The sequence below is a fragment of the Triturus cristatus genome, chromosome 8 (genome assembly GCF_964204655.1).
Source record: "Triturus cristatus chromosome 8, aTriCri1.1, whole genome shotgun sequence".
Lineage (NCBI taxonomy): Eukaryota > Metazoa > Chordata > Amphibia > Caudata > Salamandridae > Triturus > Triturus cristatus.
In genome coordinates, this window is record NC_140591.1 from 1264348924 (window position 1) to 1264364981 (window position 16058).

The 16058-nt window shown below is 45.3% G+C and overlaps 1 protein-coding gene across 5 annotated transcripts in view; it reads right to left on the bottom strand.

Annotated features, from left to right (window-relative positions):
• The window catches only part of LOC146805693 (uncharacterized), a 582641-nt gene that overhangs the window by 356623 nt on the left and 209960 nt on the right, over positions 1–16058 (bottom strand). For all 5 annotated transcript variants that reach the window (XR_014967885.1, XR_014967884.1, XR_014967887.1 and 2 more), the window contains exon 4: positions 2549–2635. The gene's annotated coding sequence lies outside the window, so the exon portion shown is untranslated. The remainder of the gene's footprint in view (positions 1–2548; positions 2636–16058) is intronic.

A 16058-nucleotide genomic window follows, 5' to 3' on the forward strand; every position in this document is an offset into this window, starting at 1 on the left:
GCAAGGTTCAGGGTGCCCCCTAAATACTAAATTTAGGGGCGTTACAGGTAGGTAAAGGGCAGGGACCAATGGGTCCCTTCCCTGGGGTGGGTACACCCCCTATTCTGCCACTCTCCAGTGGGAGGGGGTCAGGAGCCTGTCCCTGGTTGGCTGGGTCCCACCATCCTGAAGATGGCGGGGACTCGAGGTTGTGCTTCACCTTGCCTCCCCCACTTGAGGGGTGGAGTTGGCAGAGGTGTGCACACCTCTTTCCCTCACTTGTTTTTCCCACCGGTTCTCCCACCCACAGTGGGGGGGTAAAACCAGTGGGGTCCAGTTGCCGAAAGCAGCAAGCGGTCTGGGGAAGCTCACAAAGGCGGCATGCCTTTTAAGCTTCCCCTGCGTGAACCCTGCCCATCCTGGGGGAGGAGATTTGGCACCTCGTCCCAGGTTGTGCATTGTTTCAGGCCCCCGAGAGCAGCAGGCTCTCGACCCAGGGGTCCAGAAACATGTCTGTGATGGCAGCCTAAGCAGCCACTCAGTCGGGACACTAGAGGTGGGTTAGTTTTCAGGGGGCATCTCTGTGTGCATTTTACATTAAATCCCACACTGGCATCAGTGTGGGTTTAATGTGCTGGGAAGTTTGATACCAAACTTCCCAATTTTTAGTGTAGCCATTATGGTGCTGTGGATTTCGTAATGACAAACTCCCAGCACCATATACTCTTAATGGCAACACTGCACTTACAATTCCCAAGTATGGACTTGGGCACTGTAGGGGCACAGGGCACCTAGCTGGAGGGGTGGCTGATCTAGGCCAGGGCAGTGCTCTGTAGGCATGGCACACAGGGATGTGTGCCATATCGACTTTTCACTTTGTTCTGCGCCAAGACACGCAGCCTGCAAAGGCAGTGTGTGGGTGTAAAGGTACAGGACCTCTAAGGGTGGCACAATAAGAGCTGCAGCCCTTAGAGGTCTTCCCTGGTCACAGTGCCCTGGGTACATGTGGTATCATTTACCAGGGGCTGACCTGTGGCCCGAGATGCCAATTGGGTTAGTTTTAGGGAAAGAACACAGGTCCTGGAAACCTGATTGGCAGGAACCCAGAGCACACCGAGAAAAAGTGCATCAGTAGTCTGGCAAAAAGTGAGAGGGTTACTGCAACAGAAACCCACTTTCCTACACGTGCCGATGGCTGTTTGATGTGGCCCAAAACTGGTTATCTGGCCGCAACGGGACTTCAGGAGGCACCTTCTCGGGAGGGGGTGGGGGGGGGGGGGGGGTGTAAAGGCTCCCCCCGTTGTGGTTGGAAGCGTGGTGGTGAGCCTGCTATCTGCTATGTTCAAAATGTGTTTACAGCACAGTCGATGCCACAAAGTTTAAACCATAAAATATGAATCATGAACATAAGGCATATGAAAGTATATGATCAAAGATCGTGTGCGTGGCCAGCACATTTTCAGAAAGGGCACAGGTCTGAAGAATATAAATGTAGTTGTTTTGTCCCACAGATAGAGGCTTGATAATAGCATGCAAAATGCCACATGTCACGTTTAGAGGAGTAGAAGGCTAAAATGGAAAGTCAAACAAAACATTTCAAGCTATATCACCACAACAGAATCGTTATGTTCCATTATCATCATCAGCTCTGTCTGCTACCACAAAACTGCCCCATTTCACACTGCATTTTGCCAAGGCCGACATTCACCATCATCTATAGAGTATGCAAACCTGATCACAGTGCTTGATTTCTGTGAACAGATTTGCGTTTGATCAAAAACAAAGGTAGCATAAACAAGTAGTTTTGCACCACCTTTATAAGGATAAGAAAGTATTTTTCTATACTGTGGGCCACGAGCAGCTCCTAGGCCTGGATACAAATGATTTCCCCACGTCTCCAGTGCTTTTGAAATGTAGGTGCCACAATGGTCATGCTGCTGATGGAGCACAGACACTAATAAGACTACATACCTTGAAGCTCTTCTTTTGGTATGTTGCAGTATAGCCAGGGACAGATTCATGACATAGGGAAGGGACCAGAGTTTATCTTCTTCCTTAGAGGTTGCAAGTATAGGTTCTGTAGCACATGCAAAGGTTGTGCATGCATAAGAGTTCTGGGGTTTACTCTAGCTTTGGTGTTCTCACAAAGCAGTAGACAGGGTACCGTTGTTATGAGTAGAGTTTCTGAAATCCATGTTAAAGCCAACAGCCCACTGACAAAATCATGTCTGAAGCAGAATAACGTCCTAGTGCAAATGGTGCCTTTGACATCCCTGACCATTACTGACAATCAGAACCCCAACCCAACACTCACTCATGACCTCTAGGTCTGCCTGCCCCCACCCCCCAAGGTTCAGGTAATTTTTCCCCTTCTGGGACCTGCTCACCCTCGAAATATGATTTGACACCTAGCTCACACCGTCTTAATGCCCTTCAAAGTCACATAATCCTACTCCAAATGTCCCCATTGTCCATTAACCCCCGTTATCAATTACAAAAGTCAGCGCATTCTGGACTCGCAGGCACCATCAATGGAAATGCTGTGGTTATCTTGTAAAGATGCACTCACCACCAGCTCTCCAATCTTGGATCCTGTTATCATTCACTCCTTAAATCTGTGTACTTTTTGGTGTGTATCATTGTTGTTGAAGATAGCCTGTAATTACAAATATATGAATAAACGTCAACAGAAAGGCAACTTCTGTCCACTTCAACTATCATAAAACCCACATTTCCGTAACCCAGCGCATCAATTTACACATCACAACAAATACTTATAGCATTGATTTTAGTCAAATTTCAAACTTGATGAAGATTTCCAACTACCCAAGGCTTGCCCGATGATGATATATTTGTAAGAGCCTTGCTGTGGTTCATTTAAAATTACAAACAATAACAATTTGAGAAGTCTTACTTTGAAACAAATACACACCAAAGTGCTGCTGACATATAATCTATGAAGATCCCTTTCCATTTGATCTATATGAAATCTACAATAATAATCATTATTTGTTTTTTTTTTGCAACTGATATACCGCCTCTTTGTTGAACAAAAAAAGGACTGTACAGTCATGGCCACTAGAATTATGTTTTTGGAGATTTGCCACACTTGCCACATAATCAATCATCTGTAGTATAATTTGCAGATTTTAAAAGATGCTTTAGCTCAAACGGATCAAAGTTACTAAAAATGTGGTGACACTGGTTGCTGTGCAGCAGAAGGCACTTCGCAAAGGTTAACTGTTCAACTTTCAGCTGCATATTGCTGTATTTGGGTGTTAAACTAGTACTTATAAGGTGAAACCTTTATCTAGACCAGGGGTCTCCAACCTTTTCTGTTGTGAGAGCTAGTTCTGCTCAAGGAAAGTCTTCCTGAGCTACTAGCAAATTTTATAACTGTAAAATAGTGACTACACTATGACCACCCAAAGCAGGATTTTCAGTAGTTACCACCCAAGTATATCAAGTGTGGTTACCAGCAGAAATGCTGGGAAAAAGTTCATCAATATTAAATGCCACAGTGTGACTTATGAAGTAACATTCAAATCTTGACGTGCCCTTTGGCACAAAGGAGGTAAGCACAGCAGTATGTCTCCCCAGCTGTGCTTGAATTATCATTCCCCAGTTTCTGAAAATGCACATTTTCTATTTAATACCATTTTGCACTGTGGGCAAACAAACTCAAATTTCCAGAAGAAAACCCATTTTTGAAAACTAAAACTGCCTTTAAAATATCGGTTTTCAGTTTTTAGGAAATGCGCAATACCAAAACATCAGCTTGTCCTTTTCATTATGTGCTCCCATGTACAAATGCCTCATATGGACAGACTACTTTGAATTCCCAGATATTACATTCATATGCCATGGATACTCACCATAGCACCACGGATGCCTGTATTATGCCAGTAATACCCACCATTATACTAGGGCCACAGTTGTGCCAGGGCTGTTAACCATAAGGGTCAGGAATGAGAGCATATATCAGTCATGACCATTAATATGTCGGGAATAGGTACATATAGGCCAGTCATGCTCTTAGTATGTCAATGATGGCTGCTAGTATACCATGACTGGACCCACAATACTAAAATAGTCCAGGATTACCATTATGATGCAATTGGCACTATCATGCCAGGGATGGGCACAATTATACCAGAGATGACACTTTTATGATAGGGGTTAGCATATACGTTTGACGGTTCTTAGTACCAGGCATAGTTTCAGGAAGCAATAGTGTTTATCATGGACACACACACACATAAATGTTGATGAATCTTCTTAATTTTCTCTGGTCTGGATCATACCCTGTTCTCCTCAGGTCATGGGCTGATCATGCATCCAACTGGCACATTTTCACTCTGATTCCTGCATTGCCACACTTTGGTGGGTCATCACTGATTACTGCTGAGGCTACTGCTGCCATATTTCTTTGAAGGTGCACTGTTGCGACTGATAAAGGAGGGACTACAACAATGGTCAATATCCTTGTGGCTTAATTATATTGAGATTGAATACAGACAGTCATGTAGCAGGCCCTATAAGCAGACACAGTGTGTGTTTGAGTGTTAGCATTAGTTACTGCCATAAAAGTGGCTGGCTGTTACTCCAAGGGTCTTGAGATGAGCAGTGCTGCCTTCTTTAATAGGAACCTACTCTCTGAATTTGATACTGGTTTTACTTCACCTCAGAGAGCTACTTTGAAGGTACCGGCGAGCTACCAGTAGCTTCCGAGCTACTCGTTGGAGACCCCTGATCTAGACAGTGTGACGTGTAACATGATAACATATTAAACAAATACCACCACAAAATTTGCCACATAGTTTGTGTATTCTTGCACCTTAATTTAGTAAAAACCTGCAGCATAATTTGGCCCTCACTTGCCGCATAATTCCAGTGCTGGCCATGTCTACTGTAGACCAGCTTGCTGCTGTGGTGAGACTGACGCCACAAAGAGAATAGAGTATCACACTCCTCGGCTAGTTGTGTTAAGGTCTCTAAAAGTTATGCTTATTTATTATCCACTGAAATTATTGGCCTGGTCTAATTAAGCATTACCAGCACCAGGCCCAGACATGAATCAATGATTTCATTTATGCATCTGTTCTCCACACTGGCTCAGTACACAATGTGACAATGCACATCACTTCTTGTTCCACACACAGCAGTGGTATGGCACACGACTCTTTAATTCTCAGTGACTCTACCCCCTCTAGCCTACCATTCACCCGTACGTGCATTGTAGCAGAAATGCACTTACTAGAACTGAACTGTTCTGGTATATGTACAGGCGTTCGGCCTTTCTGAAAGCTTGTGAGGAAGTGAGGGGCAGAGAACTTTCTAGAAGGTCCGGTATAGTCTGAGGAAGGAAGAGTGCTGAGTAAACCATGCAAAACAAAACAGGTTCATGGGAGCGCTATATTGTCATCGAAGCTCTTCTGGTTTCAATACCTGGTTTCGATCTCCAGTGTCGGCGGCAGATTAGCCCAGCAACATGTGACTCTGGACAATAGCTAGCTTAATCTTCCCGAGGGCCCGCAGCGCCTAGAGACCCTAACGGGTGATTGTTTGCGCTTTACAAATGTGGATTATTAATACACGGATGTTTGCTTTTATTGTCCCAGATTGAAATGGATTATCTCAATGCGTCAGCTAGTCACTGCCCACGATGTCATCTTTGGAGTAGTAAGAAGCACAATGCAAACCAAAGCTTGTACGTCATGCGCAACATCGTTTAAAAGCAGTCATTTGTCAGATATGCAACGGAAACAATATCACAGGATCCATTGTTTTAAAGCCATTACATAATTGTGTTTTGCTCATATTTTGCTATACCTCACACATTAATAATGACACTGCATCTTTGGCAATAGGTCTCTGTGGAAGCCTCTTCCGAAGTCCCACTGCAAAGAGCATTTAAAATAGTGTCAATTAATAACCATGTTTAATATAAAAGTGATATCTCAACCTCATTCCGTAAACAAAAACAATTTCACCGTGGTAAATGGGAACTGCTGTCAGCATTAATATGCTTTCTTTTCCAGAAGGGGGAATGCCACTCCTCAAAAAAAAACACTCTGCTTGATTACAAGTAGCAAGGGTATTGTATTTATTTTTTCTATTACAGGAAATAATAAAAATGGTATAATGTGTCACTGAAAATGACATCAAAATGAAAACGAGCAACCACCAGGTGTCGTGTGGGCTGGGGAGGGTCAGAATGCTGTCAGGGAATGGTTTTTGCTACAGGTCTCCTGGTACTGCCCTTTCAGATCATGCTTTGGACAATGGCATTTTTTTCTGTAGGGGCAAATAGTAACCAATGATAATCAAACCTGCCACTGTCTTAGCCGGTGGAAAGCAGAAAATTATAGTTATGGCCCATGTTTTCCTAAAAGTACCGAAACGTGGTTGGAAGTACAGCCAGAAACACGAATTCTTCCAGAAAATGGCTCATTCTGAGAACTAGGGGCCATATGTATGAAGCCAATTTGCGATCGCAAACGCCGAAATTCGCAGAATTTCAGCATTTGTGATCGCAAAATAGCAGTGTGCAATGTAGCACACAAACCCCCCTCGCAAAATAAGGAATCGCAAATTTTGCGATTCCCTATTTTGCGATTGCATTTAAGGAATCGCAAATTGCGATTCCTTAAATGCAATGTAAAAAGCACAAAAGACAGTGCAATTTGGCCTTAAGGAATCGCAATTTACCACCAACTTCAAGTTGGTGGGAAATTGCGATTTCACTTAAAAATGCACATTTTTGCATTTTTTAAAGTGCCATGTGGCGCACATACATGCCCTTAGGGCATGTATGTGTGCCACATGTGCAAACATGCATATTTCAGGGGTGTAACAGGGTGTCCTTTTGACACCCTGGCACCCTTGAAATTGCATTCTCAATTTGCAATTCTCTAATTGAGAATCGCAAATTGAGAATGTCTTCCCATTCATTCCTATGGGCCTCCTACCTCATAGGAATGAATGGGGAGGTATTCCTTATTTGCGAATCTCAATTTGCGATTCGCAAATAAGGAATATGTAGGATTCGCAAAATTATTTGCAAATCCTACGTACATTGCATTTTGCGAGTCTCAAATTGCGATTCGGAGAAAATCGCAGTTTGAGATTCGCGAAACTGTATTTTGTTACATATGGTCCAAGTTTCACTAACTAACTGCTCATCAATTGAGTATAAAATAATGTTTGAATTAGGAAGCCTGCTGGGTAATTTTGTTAGCCATTCAATCTATCATTACAAGGAAGCCCGGCAATTCCCACCAGTCATTTTACCGCACAATAATTCCAGCAGCAAAAATGGAGACATCCCTGTTATTACTGGGAGATGCTTTTTATTAGAGGCTCCTTTCACGGTATGAGCACTGTATCTCTCTGTAATATTAGTCTTTTTTACGCTCCTTTATTGAACTTATAACAAGGCTTTTGGCCAGCATAATGGAATTTATTACTCTCAATATACCACGGTCAAAAGGAAAGCAACCCACTGCCTTGGAATGTACTTGTTCGGTATTTATCAATGCCTTCAGCCTAACAAAATGAGGCATGTGGGATTTATAAATCTGTGTCTGGAAGCCATCATTGCCTCTCCTTCTACTATTCTCCCAAAGAACAACCAGGGCTTCCTACTTACTCTCAAAAAGCACCACTAACATGACACTAGTGTTCCAAAGCAGATCGGTTCTTGAAAAATAACTAGTGTTTTTGCAAACTGTTTTCTCCAGCCGAACCAAACAAGCATTAGCAATGCCAATAAGTCTGACTTTAAAGAAATGTTGTCTAGGAATGTGTACCATTACCAGTAAATAGCAAGGAAATGGATATCTATTTGTGTGGAAGAAAAGAACTGTAGGATAATAATGGTGTAGTTTTAAAAAAAATTTTAAATAAACTTTATTGTCGTGGTTTTCAGAAAAAGACATAACAAACCTGATAAGTTATCCAGTTATGTGTCATACATTGAGCATTCATAGCTATACATAGCATGTACAGTAAATTCACAGTGATCAGAAAATAAGGAATTGCCTAAGGGGCACAGATAGGGGCCAGGTGAGGATGTCCATGGAAGGAGCAGGGTGGAGGGAAAGGGATGTAGGGCACTCAAACTTAACAGATTAGCCAAGGTCTTCAGGGCACGTCAGCATGCAGCATTTAGCATGTACATCAGTTTGTTTCAGTGCCGGTGACAGCGGAGTCCAATATTAGCCGATTGTCACGGGAAGTAGGGGGCTGAAGCATTGTGTATATCTCACTAGTGGTATCACAATATATTATATCTTTCAACCATTCGTCTTTGGTGGAAGATCGATTGCCACCCCAACATATGGCGATTTGATGTTTAGCTAGGAGCAAAGATATGGCAACGAAGCATCAGGAGCTGGGCGGATGAGGCTTAACATGACCCAGCAGTAGCAACAAGGGTTCAGGTTCCAACTGGAGCTCCGTTATGCTGGAGATCAGGGCCTAGATTTTGAGCCAGTATTCTTGGACAATTTGGCAGGTCTATGTGAGGTGTACAAAATCTGCGTTAGTGAATCTATATTTCAGACAGTGATGCGATCAATTGGGATACATTTTAGCTAATCCCTGCGACGTGGAATAAGCGCGGTGGAGTAATTTATAATGCAGCAATTTATGTCAATGGTTGGGTGAGATAAGCTTGGTTTGTTTATACAAAAAAAAACACGTCTTGTCAGGGAGTGGGTGGCCTAAGTCACGTTCCCATCCTGCCTGGACTCTCACCTCATTGGATTTCAAGATTAGGCAAGCTTGATAGAGCTTGGAAACTAAGCTTGACCTCTGAGTGGTGGAGATGATCAGAAACAAGGAGGAGAACTCATTGGGTGCTAGCGGATATGAGGATACTCTATCACATAATGTATTCTGTAAGCGCCGGAGTGGAAAGTGGTCCTTATGGGTGGAAACACCAGTGTTGGTAAGTGCATCATGTGTAATGACGTGCCCATCTGGGAAGAGATTGCCCATGGTGTGTAAGTAATGTTTTTGTAACATGCGCTGTACTTATTTTTCTTGAGTTAATGGAAGCCAGGGGTTGCCAGGTAAAGATAGGGTTGCGGAGTAGAGGAGCCTGCCACCCAAATACCTGCATTATTTCGTCCAAGCCCAGCTCATAGTTGAATATGTTAGTATATCAGAGGAATCTCTCAGAGAACCAGTGGCAATATGCAGGAGAGTGGGGACTGACCAGTCTGGCCTCTTTCCGGTTTGAGGTACGGTAGGCAAGCATCGGGATGGTCCCAATAATACGAGCAGTGACATTGTACAACAAAAAAACTACAGACATAAATCTGGCACACCAAACCCTCCCCGTTCATATGGACGCATGAGGACTTCCCATTTTATTGTGGTACAATCACCGGCCCATACCAGGTGAAGCAAGAGGCTCTGTAATAAAACTATTAGTCAGCGGGATCCGAATATTTGTGAACAAATATAAAAACAAGGGAGGATCTCCATTTTAATGTTAGCTATGCGCCCAACATAGGAAGTGGTCATTTAATCCATCGCTCAATTTGCGTAGTAAGTCTAACAATCGCCGGGACATAATTCAGTCAAACTGCCATCTCTTTTTGTTGATGTAGGATGATACCTCAATATTTGATTGAGCTATCACATCAGGTTAGGATGGTATTCTAGTGGCACCCAACTTGGATAACTTAATACATAAAAGGAGTGAGGTTAGCAGTAGATTCACAGGTAAATAATATTATGTTTTTGGCATACATGGAAACCAGGAGAGGTCCATGTCGAAACCGGAGGTCATGGTGGAGGTGTTTCTCCTGCAGTTGTCTGACAAGTGGGTTGAGAGCAATTATAAAAATTAGGGGTGACAAGAGGCAGCCCTGTCTGGTTCCCCTGGACACTGGGACAGGTCAGTAATTGAACTATTAATTCATAACTGGGCCATCGGGCTGGAGTATAAGTGCATGATCAAATCAATAAACGCTTGTGGAAGACCCAGTTTAGCCAATGTCACCTTCAGAAAGGGCCATTCGAGGGAATCAAATGCCTTTTCGGCATCAATAAGGGCAACTGTAGTAGGGAGGTCAGGAGAGATATGATTCAGCAAAGTGAAGATGATCCAGAGGTTAAGGGTGGTGGATTTATGTGGAACAAAGCCGGTTTATATTGGCAAAATAATTAGTCCCATTAGAAGCACAAGGCGCGTGGTGATCACTTTAGCGAGGATCTTATTGTCATGGTTGAGAAGCGAGAGCAGCCTGTAAGAGTGCAGAGGTGTGGGGCCTTGCTGTGTTTAAGCAGCAGTGTTATTACAGCCTCTCTAAGAGTGGAGGGGAGGGAGCCAAACTCAAGGGACTTGTAAAAGATGGGGTGCAAGTATGTGCAAGCCTTGTAAAAGCTACCAGTTAGACCATAGAGAACAGTCAGCACATCAATCACTTGAATTAACCTCACTGGTGATAGGCTCAGCCAGAAACTGTTGCTGGCCATCCATCAGCCAGACCATTGCCACCTCTGATAGGTATTCTGAGATCTTCTAGGCTCTTCTAACATGCAGGCAGTGTATAGCCACTGGTAGTATTGCAGGAATTCCATGACGATACTACCATTATCGACCACTGTCACACCTTCAGTGGTCAGGAGTTCAGTGACATGGTGTACATGTGGACTGGGATGCAGTAGATGCACCAGAGTGTGCCCTGGTCGTTCACCCTTGCCATATCTGCCCGCTAGTGCATACTTCCCTAGATGCAACACCTCTCGCTCTGCGAGATCCCTGAATTCAGCTAACAGGACTGAGGGCCAATAGAGGTGGGCATCATGTCCCTGTAGTGTAGACTCATGATCAATATCTAGAAGCTCTAGTTCTATGCGGCCCAAGTCATTTCTAAATCTTTTAACTATTCCTTCATGCTTGGCAATGCAGACACCGCCTATATAGGCCTTGAAGGACTACGAAAGTGTTGCATGTTTGTCGACTTATCCAGCGTTAAGTGTGAAGTATTCCGTAATGGAAACTTGTAACTCTGAGCGAAAGACCACATCATGAAGTGCATTTGTAGTGAACCTCTACTGTCATGATAGGCCAGCCTCATACGGAATTGTCAACTGGTGCATGTTCAGATGAGGTGCAGGGGAGGTGTGAAATATTAGATAGCCATAGGGCCATATCTTTAGACACAGACCAATAGTCGCTATGAGTCCAAAGAGCATGTGGTGCAGAGTAAAAAGTATAGGCTGAAGTGTTAGTGTTATGTAACCACCATGCATCAATCAACTAGAATGTGTCAACAATGTCTTGAAAGGTGTGCAGGGTGTGGGGCATGACACTAATATTTGAAGCCGTGGAGTCTCAGTGGATTGTAAGCATATTTAGATCGCCACCTAAGTGTACCCGATAGGCCTCTGCTTGCCCCATATGTGCTGAGAGTTTGTGAAAGAAGTAGGGGGAGTTCAGATTGGGAGCATAAATTAACTAAAATTATAGATTTGCCTGCCAGTATGCCAGAGACGAGCACATATCTCCCTTCCCAATCAGAAAAGGTGTGGAGGTTTGTAAAGGGGATACTTTTATGGACCAGGCTGCAAGCTCCACTGGAGTACGTACTGTAGCAAGCTAAATACCGGTTAACCCTCTATGTGGAGGCATAAGTGCATGAGTACCTGAGGGAGAGATGGATCTCCTAAAGGAAAACTAGCTTAACACCATGTCTGGTAAAATAGGAAAGTACTAGTTTGCCCTTCCGGGGATTATTAAGACCATGGATGATCCAGGACATACAGGCCAGATCTGCCACAGGAGGCTCTCTAGTTTGACACCCCATTAGGAGAGGTGAGAACAAGTAGCAGTCACAGAGAGTGGCTCAAAGGTGACATGTAGGAAAACAATAAGCAAACTACACTAGAAAAATAAAAGGTAATCAAAAACCCCGTTCCCTCACTCACACCAGTGACAAAACTGGCAAGTCCCATACAAACAAAGAAACATTCCAATTCTAATCAAATAGGTATACACCTCGAAGGGGTGACGACACTGCGGCAGTCGATGCCCTTGCAAACAATGGTATAAGTAAAAGTTGGATAGCATATACAGAATGCCGTAGGTGACATGGTAAATACAAGAACAAACAATGAACAATGGAGGAGTACAGCATTTTAGCAGAGATGGGTAGTAGTGTGTCAGATCCACAGCAGCAGACATAGTTCAATCTGGGGGGGGGGCTCATGAGGGGCCTCAGAAACAGCGGTGTTGGGAGAGCGGACGGGGTGGAATGGCTGGTGTGCACGTTCCCTGTGCCATGGTACTTACAGAATGCGACGGCCTCGGTAAGAGCCGCGAAAATTCGAGACTGTCCGTTGACTTCAACACATACCAGGGGCTAGGCACAGTATGCAGTATTTGAGTCCCAGCTTTAGGGTGGAGTTCTTGACGTTGGAGAACTTGTACCTCGTCTACTGCGCAGTAGTAGTGTAGTCATGGAACTGGGAAATTGAAGTGCCTGATGTTGCAATGGGCCTCTGTTAGACCTGGCACCATTGGCGTGGGTCTCCCGTCCATTTTTTGCTGTTGCCTCCTGTGTTTTTGCTTTATGTTTTGCTGGTCTAGATGCTTTTGGGCACTGTGCCACTGTTATTCGGTGCCAGAATGCAAGTGCTCCCTATTGTAAAGTGTTGTATTGGATTAGTGACTCCATGATTGGTTTATTTGATGTACTTGTCAGACCCTAGTACAGTGCACCATGTGTGCCCAGGGCATGTAAATCAAATGCTGCTGGTGGTATTGCAGCACTGGCTGTGCCACCCACAGAAGCAGCTTGTAAAGTGTGTCTCAGGCCTGACATTGCAGAGCCTGTGTGCAGTCTGTGACTGCCATGTCAACTTGGCAAGTGCACCCACTTGTCAGTCCCTAAACCTTCCCTTTTCTACATATTAGTCACACCTAAGGTAGGCCCAAGGGCAGGGTGCATTGTATGTAAAGGGTAGGACATGCCCTGATGTGTGTGACATGTCCTGATAGTGAATTACAGCAAATTTCGTTTTTCACTATTGCAAGGCTACCTGTTCCCATAGGCCAGCAAGGGCAGTTTGATTATAACATCTTAGAATCCTAACTGACTCAGGGAACTAGGTGGAAATTCGAGTTTAGTATGCCTGAACTCAGAATGATAAAATACATCTTTTAGTGAAGTTGGTTTTAACATTCTGTGTTTGAAAATACCACTTTTAGAAAGTAGGCATTTTCTTACCTAACCGTCCAAGCCTGCCTCTGCTAGGTTGTGTATTTCATGTCTGGTTTGTGAGTGACAGGGGCTGGGGTGGCTCCAGGAGACAGGGGGAGTCAGCACAAGGCTGAATAGACCTATCTGCATGAGGAGTGGTGGGAGGAGTTGCACCTGGGCCTGAATAGGGCTGTGCCTGCCTTCCACAATGCTGGCTCCACCTCCTGTGGTGAGTCTGAGGACCCTGGCCCACACTGTCAAAGGAAAGAAGGAGTCCTGTAAACAAAATGCTCCAGGACTGCACAGAACTGGTTTGGACTAGGTACAGACACTCTCTGCCTTCAGAGACAAAGGATTTTGGTGTATAAAAGGGGGGACCCAGAGCCGAGAACTTTAGATCACTTCTGGGAATCAAGACGACCCTTTGCCAAGGAGAAGAACCAAGGAAGCTGAAGGAGGAGACTGCCCCTGTGCTGTGCTGTTGGGGTTGGCCTGCAGTGGTTGCTTTATTTGCCAAGGAAAGGAGAAAATGAACTTTGTGTGTACTTTTGCAATCTTGAAGAAGAATCTCCAAGGGCTTGAACAGAGCTTTCCTCCTGCCTGAAGTCTCAGAGATACAAGACTTCACCACCACCTCCCCTGAATTCCCTTGCTGTGGAATTCTGCCTGCAGAGGTGCCTACTATTGTTTGGGCCCTCTGAAGAGACTGCGAAGCGCGACGCAGCGAGGAGAAGTGTGTCGCCACTGCAACAGTTGCTGTTGCATCACCGAAGAAGCGCGTTGCCGCTGCAGCTGTTCGCCGTTGCATCATCGACGAAGAACGTCCCATCACCGGAGAAGCGTGTCGCCGTCACAGAGGTCGCTGTTGTATCACCGGAGAAGCGTGTCGCAGGGCCTGTCGCGGCTCAGAAGTTACCGAGTTCACCGCATGGCCGCCGCATCACCTCCTCTCCGGTAAGGAACCGACGCATCACCTCCCCTGCGCTGCAGTAAGGAACCGACGCATCACCTCCCCGAAGCATCCAAGCTACTTTGAGAGTAAAGTGTCGCATTTACCATCTACATTGAACTAAGCTATTTCTACCATTTTAGAGACTAATTGTTTATTACAGTATTGTGGATTTTTGTCGTTTGGTCTTGTGTTAAGTCTAGTAAAGATAACTTATTTTTCTAAATTAGTGTGGTGTCCATTTGTAGTGTTTTCATTGTATTACTGTATGTGTTCACAAATGCTTTACAAACTGCCTCTGAGATAAGCTTGTCTGCTCGTGCCAAGCTACCAAGGGGGTGAGCAGGGGTTATTTTAGAAGTGTACCCTCTTATCCTGACTTGAAGCAAGGGGCCCTATTTGGTCAAAAGTACCTACCTCTGCCAACTAGAGACACCCAGTTCTAACAGCCTCTTTCACGAGACAGGCGCAATGCTGTGTGTCTATCCCTGTAGTTCAGTAAGAGGGCTAATATTCTGTGTGGCAGTGTTCCAGCCGGAAGACATGGCCTAGGGACCTATGGGCTCTCTCCACAATGAACGTGTCGGTGAAGTCTTGCCTGGTAAAAAGTTCAGTGAGGAGGCACTCTACAAAGGTGTCGGGATGGCCCGCGTTCATATATTCTGGGACCCTCATAATTTGAAGGTTATTATGGAGGGATCTTGTTTCACGGTCTTTGTTCTTAGCCACTGTCAATGTCAGTGGCCCTGTCTTCCATTTCAGAGATCTGCCGCTCTGCACCATCGAGCCTGGCTGTAAGATGATATAAGCATTCACTCACACAATCCAACCTACATGTAAGGGTGTCAAAGCAGGTGTCAATGGATTTGAATCCAGCCCGGAGTTCCACCATGATGGCTGCCGTACCTTCCAGGGGTGCTGCCGCACTGTTCTCAGGTAGGGCCTCCTCAGAGTCTGAAAGTGAGTGAGGCATCATGCACTGCTAGGCTCCTTTAAAGAGGTTTTTTTTTTACTTTGGATTGCTAAGCCCACATTGATGGAATGTTTGGAGAGATGGTGGCAAGGAGTGGGCATCGGTGCTGGGTCGTCCGGCCAAAGGATGCAACAAAAAAATTAAATCGGTGGTAATAGTGATTTATAGGCATCAGGATTGGAGTTCAGGTGCAATGGACTGACAGCGAACATATACGTTTACAGGCACAGGGCATCACAATGTGTGGGGCAGCCCCTGGAGGAGAAAAGCCTAATTGCGACAAATTGAGATGTCCTTGGAGGGCCCCAGAACTCACTATGTGGCGGATAAGTCTAGAGTTGCCCTCATTGGATGCCAGGCAGGAGGGGAACTGCAGACATGAGGTGGGTCAGGCTACAAAGGCCTGGAATCCTGAGGGGCTATGCAGCGTCACAGCGTGATCCAACGAGTGCTGGTGTGAGGCAGGAGGCCATCTGTATCGCAGGCAGGAGGAGTGGTGTGCTGTACTCACCCACGTTCTGATGGCAGCTCCGCAGCAGTATTATATATGGCTGGTGGGAGGCCGTGCAGCTTAGAAGTGCTGTCGGAGAATTTGGCAGAGGTGGGACAGGCAGATCAAGCAGGTGGACAGCAGGACTGGCTGGGCCCCGTAAATCCCCGGTGTCAGCAGCAGACCCCACATGTAATGGCGATGTCTCCCGCTGTAGCGGCACACATGATGTGGACCTGCAACTGTGGGTGAGGTGACTTGGGAGCTGGCAGGGCAGGCCGCGACCCAGCGGGATCAGTAGCCCCGATCTTCAGGTTCACCTGTTGTAGCGGGCCTCTGAGGAAGGCGCAAGGCTGCAGCGAGCTATTGTCTGCGACTCACCCTGTAAATCAGGCTCCCATCTGGTGGAAATCGGGTCAGTCCAGTGGTGTAGTCACATCTATGTCA